Genomic DNA, 6,485 nt, shown 5'->3' on the forward strand with positions numbered 1-6,485 from the left:
ATCTAGACGCTCCCGTCTGTCTGCCCACATATTTGCATCAACATCACAGCGAATGTCAGCTCTATCGATGCATCGGGGAAAGTATCTTCTTGGAGTGTCGAATCCACCCTCTGCAGGACTCTGCTGTGATGTCATCACAAGCTGCATCCATAGCTGCTAGCAGGGTCATTTGGGTATGTGGATGCCCGTCATATACCTTCCACCTCCAGGAAGAGAAAAACTCCTCAATTGGATTTAGGAATGGAGTGTAAGGAGGAAGAAACTCCATAAGCATCCTGTCGTGTGCTGCAAACCACTGCCTGACTACAGCAGAGTGATGAAAGCTAACATTATCCCAAACCACTAAACCACTACATACATTGTCCGATTGTCACCAGGATCATCCCTTTTATTTTGTGGGATTAGGTCCCTATAAAGAGCGTCCAGAAAAGCCAACAGGTGTTGTGTATTGTATGCACCAATACGAGGAATATGGGTGTGAACGCCATTTTCTGAGATTGCTGCACACATTGTAATATTTCCTCCTCGTTGGCCTGGGACATCAATGGTGGCTCTCTCCAATGTGATTTCGTCCACGCCGTCTGCCTTTTGCGAAATTGAATCCATGTGTGCAGGGGTTCCCTGGCCTCCAATTCCAGGATACACTATACAAACGATGAGAATAAAAAAGTCTGTAATGGTGCATTTGGCACAACAGATTGTACAGTTTGAATTGTAAATAGGATTACAGTAACATGCATAAATGTAAGTGCAGTACATGGCCTAAACTTTTACAGTAAACAGAGGTACATATGCAAACATGTTTTACCTGTACATACTGGTGACGGAGCTCCTTCACTCGATCACTGTTCCGTTCAAATGGTACTTTGTACAATTGCTTCATGGACATTTCATTCCGTCTGAGGACTCTGTCTATGGTGGAAATTGATATTGACTGAATATTTCCGAAGATGGTGTCATATTCTACGACAGTTCTTTGTATTTCTCTCAGTCTCAAAGCGTTGTTTGCAGCCACCATTGCACAAATTCTTTCCTCTTGCTGCGGAGTCAAAAGTGGATCTCTTCCATCTCTTCTAGGTTGTCTGGCAGTCCTTTTTGAGATGCAGATGAAAAAACACAAACATAAATAAACGCAACCATGCTTACAGTAATTGTTACAGGACTATCATTCAAAACTCCTTTCTTTACAGCATTACTGTATTGTACCACAGCACACTATGCCACACCTGGGCCAAGTCTGCGCTTCAGTTACAGTACGTCTATATGTAAAGATCTATAAGGTCATGTCCTAATGCAAGTCTCCTGTATGACTATGAAAGTGCAGAGCAAATTAGTTTGTGCTGAATAACTACATTACAGTATGCTCACCTGTTTTTCCGACGGAATGTCTGAATAATAGAACTTACAGTAGCTCTCCCAACATTTGGCTGCACTCTTCGACCAGCCTCGGCCATTGTGAGGCCATGGTTTATCACATGATCCACAAGTGTTGCCCTGATTTCGTCAGGAACGTGTCTATGTGGTTGGCCTCTTCTTACCCGGTTTTGTCCTCGTTCTCCTCCGATCCTCACCCCTCTTCCACAAGGCTGACGTTCCATATTCTGCAGTTTTGTAGATTTAGTATGCACCTCATGCCAATCCTGTCTGTTGGTTTACATTATATATATACTTTTAGAGTAGGGGATACTGTAACGCGATTCACCTGTGACTGGTTAGAAGAGGCTTTTCATTGGTTGCAAGTAAGAGTAACACACACCAATTTTCATTAGTGTGAGATAAGGTTCACCTGAGAAAAGTAATTTATGGGGATTTTCATGGAAACTCCTTAAAAATAGGGTTTTCAAAATGGGTGTACAAATTGTTTGACAAGATGTTCAACAATTTTGAGTGCAATGACACAAGCTATGAAATGAAGACTATTTGTTGTAAGGACAATGACTATTCAGCCGGTACAAGTATAGATAATTGTGACATTCATGATGAAAGCAAGGAGATAGTGATGAATAGCAAGTCAAAAGTGACCATTCTTTAGATATTTGTACTTACTCAACTGCTTCATGTCCAAAGGCATTTGCCTTTGGACGAAATGAACATGAAACCGCCACAAGGTTGTGCCAAAACGACTACATGTTGTGAAGGTTGAACTAACTATTGTGCAAAGTTTAATTCTGTTGTGAGAAATGCACCAAAGCAACTGGGAAAAACTGTAAAAAATTAAGAGAACACTTAATCCCCATTTGACTTGAACATCCCTTGTGTGTGTGTGTGTGTGTGTATGGTTCAAGTCCAACCAAGACCAAGTAACAGATAAAAAATAATTAAAAGCAGATATCTATTTATTATTATTTTTTATAAATTGTCACAAATGTATTTCTGTCTGTCTATCTGTCTATCTATCTATGGTTCAAGTCAAAGCGGGACTACTGAGTAACATAAGTAAAAGCAGATATCTCTGTTTTTAATAAATTGTCATAAATCATCTTCTGTCTGTCTGCGTGTCTATCTATCTGTCTGTAATACCAATTGATACCAAGCAATTTTTTGGTTAACTATAAAATAACTTAACTAATTTACATTTCAGAATGTGACATGTATAAAGGATTATACTAAAGACTATTTATAATTTTTTTTGTAGAATGGCCTTTATCTAATTTTGCAAATGAACCATTCAACTGTTACCTTAATTTACTTGAAGTGATATTTCCAATGGCTGGCCATAAAAAAGACACACTGTGACCTCATGCTTCCAGAACCTCTTTCACAATCTGAGTCCTAGAAAATGGGCGTGCCATCAGGGAAGAAAAACTCCATGGATGTGATAACCTGGTCTTTCAGTACATTCAGGTTGTCAGCTGACTTCATTTTATTGCCACATAACGTTGCTGAGTCTAAAACCTGAGCAACTGAAACAACCCCAGATCATAACACTGTCTCCAGAGGCTTGTACAGTGGACACTATGCATGGTGAGTGTATCGCTTCATGTGCTTTACTTATTACCCTGATGCGCCCATCGCTCTAGAATAGGATTAACCACATGGCCCTTTTCCATCGCTCCAAAGGCACTGCTCCATCTTTTTGGTCCCTAGCAAACTGAAGTCTTTCCTCACATTGTGTGTGTGTGTGTGTGTGTAAATTCACTTGCTTACACTACTAAACATAGCTTTGGTTTTTACTGTTGATTTTTTACCATTTAACTTCACCACGCGTTTAAGTGATCTCCAGGCATTTTTTTTTTCCCGGACCAAATTTCTTCCACAAAGTTGATGGTTCAGCACTTTCCTCCTAGTTTTAATTAAATGTTGGAGAAATCCTAACCCAGTTTCTGGAATTTTAAATCTCCTTAGTTGTTGTTTTTTTGTTGTTGCTTGAAGCAGCCCAATAATTTGACCCTTCTGAAACGGTGACTTTTTTACACCAGGCAGTGTGCATACTGTAGTTATCATAGTAACTCTCTTAAAAAACTGAATTATTGAAGACCAAACAATCTCATCTGAGAGCCCATCTTCTTCCAATACTTAAGTAACTCTCTCTTTACAACCTCTGTCTGTGTCTAATGTGTCGCTTCAATGGCTATGTCAATGCGTTACTACTAAGCATCATCCTATTAGGCAAGAAGAAAGCTGAGCAACAAAAGCTGGGGGAAGGTTTTCTTATATGAGGTCACAATAGGGGGGAAATTACTTGGCTTTTTTTCTTTAAGCCCTGGCTAATACAAAAATAAAAAGTATATATAGTATATCTTAAACTAATATACAAATGCTCCAGCTATGTTCGAACAGAAGAGCTCTTTATTCATGAAACTGAAATACGAAATAAAGATTGTAATCAACACCCCATTAAAATACAAAAAAACAAAACAAAATAAAAATCAACATCATTTTTCATGTTGCATATCAAAGATCCATTCAGTAATAATTACAATCCGAACACTTCATAAACCGCTCGAGCAGATCTGTACACGAACTCTGATTTAGAAACTAGTAACATTAACAATATTACAAAGATCTCAGCTTGAAAAATAATTCAAATGGATAACATCTTAGCAATTAGCATCATAAAATTAGATATTTATATATTTTCACATAAAAATACAAAATAATGTTAATGACATATATGAAAAATTATTCCAAGTATTTTTTCGCCACTATTAAAGTGAAATAAAAAAAAGGATAAAACAAAATGAAATGAAATAGAAATGCATGAAAAAAAATCTCCTTTTGTTTATTTTTTTTTCTTAGCAAAACGCTATCCAAAATAAACTACAATCATTTATATCAGTACAAAGAGATCTGGGTTTTTAAAAATAGTCGCGATGAAAAAAAGGGGTTCATCTTTTTTCCGACCGTAAAAAAATGACAACCGTGAATCGGAACTCTGCAAAATAGGCAATGACAAAAATAAATCTGCGTTAAAAAGGTATACACTGTAATTCTCACTATTCTTTTATACAAACGTTAGAAACAGTATTGCACGACACGACACAGATCCGAGGTTAGTCAGCCTTTCAAAAGTGTGTTCAAGTTTCTGCACGTCAGTGAGAGGGGAGAGACAGAGAGGCTCAAGTGTTTTCCATAAAATTAATAATAATAATAATAATATAAAAAACAATAATAGAAAAACCCTTCAAATAATATTGTAACTGAATATATTAAGTTTTAATTATGTTAAAAATATTCAAAAGCAACTATATATTAACGAATCTATGACTATACACATAATTGCATGGGTGGTTTGATTTAGCTTGTTATTCTTGTCCACCAAAACCCTGCTGAATCATAAATAATTGGGGGAAAAAAAATAAAAATAAGTCAAATAGAAAAATACAATCCAATCTACAAAAATAGAAATAAATACCACTTTGTACAAAAAGACAAAGAAAAAAAAAAGGGAAAACAAATCAACACATGTTGCACAGAGAGATTGATAAAGAGAGAGAGAGAGAGAGAGAAAGAGAGAGAGAGAGAAATAGGAGGACACAGTACTGAGCACGAACACCAGCTACAGCAGTGTGTTAAAGGGATTACGTGACGGTCGGGTCAGGAACATTCCTTTATGGAGTTTTTTTCTTTAACCATCATTCACGTCCCAAATATACGTATATGTGATTAGATCGCACGTTATTGTGTCCGACAACGTTATCAAATAAGTTAGCACGAATAAAAGTTATTAAATAATCTGTTAGAGTTAATGAAAAGGTATTCGCAAAGACACAAAATAAAACGTTTAATATATATTTCATTTTTTACGCTTTTTTTTCATTGTGTGTTCGAGTGTACAGTAGACTTCGGTATATCAATCAGATAACATTGATGTGCTATGGACGTAGAGTACAGTAGTGCACGTGATCGTGTTACGACAGACGTGAATAAATACTTAGCAATAAATAAGGAAACATCGCACGAAAAACGCCACAAGCACAGCGATACAGGATGGAGTCTAACTAGCTAGCTAGCTAGCTAAGCAAAGAGTGACTACGATAAGTACAGTATCAAAACGTGGTGTAACACGCCTTGCTTCCACACAGATTGTCCCTAACACTGTCTAAAGAGTTGCACTTCATAACATAGACGAGACGATGGAATCTGCGCAGACCACTATGACAAATTTGTAAAAAAAAAAACAACAACAACTGAGTTGTTGTTATTGTTTCTTTAAAAAAAAAAAATTATTGTAAACCTACTCTTAGGTCCATTCGTGCCTTCTAAATCTCCTCTTAGATATTTGTTAACGCTTCTTTCCACGTTGAGAACTGGAGAGACAAACACAAGAATATCTGCCATAGCGAAAGACATATCACCTTCACATACTCTGCTACACAGCTAATGCTAGCACCGACGTCTAGTAAGTGACACGATTAACCAATTCGCTAGAACGTCAGCTGTTTTGAAAAAATATTTTGATAGTCTTCTTTTTTTTCACACAGTGTAGTTTCACTGAATGAAAGACGTACTTTGTTGTTCACAATGCACTGAGGAACGTTACTTTTTTTTTACAACGTGATGCAGAGGCGTCAACTTCACTAACAAGAAAATCACAGCAGGAAAATAAAAGAAATATTTCAAGATATAAAAACATATTTTTTTTTTCCATGACGCAAAACTTTGACGTAAGCGCTTGTTAATTTTCCATTTTTCATTTTCAGCCGTATCCCCTATTCCATGTAACGTTAGCAAGGCGTTAGAGTGCTGACGCCTCTGCATAATGCTTACTATGCATAAACGTTAAAAACAATCAAAATATAACACCAGTTATGTTGTCTGTCCTTCACGCTACGCAGCATGCTAGCTGAGCAACTGCTAAGCAATCATTTAGCTAGCTACTAAACAACTACAGCAACAATCCCCCCGTTTTTTTTTTTACTGATTCTTGTTTTTGACTCAACCCTGAGTCGTCCAAGTTTACTGCTTCAGTGAACAACAAGGTTGTATCGACAGTGTTCTAAAAAAAATATTTAAAAAATTTAAGCAAACAAACAAACAAACCC

This window comes from Clarias gariepinus, chromosome 22 (genome assembly GCF_024256425.1).
Source record: "Clarias gariepinus isolate MV-2021 ecotype Netherlands chromosome 22, CGAR_prim_01v2, whole genome shotgun sequence".
Taxonomy (NCBI): domain Eukaryota; kingdom Metazoa; phylum Chordata; class Actinopteri; order Siluriformes; family Clariidae; genus Clarias; species Clarias gariepinus.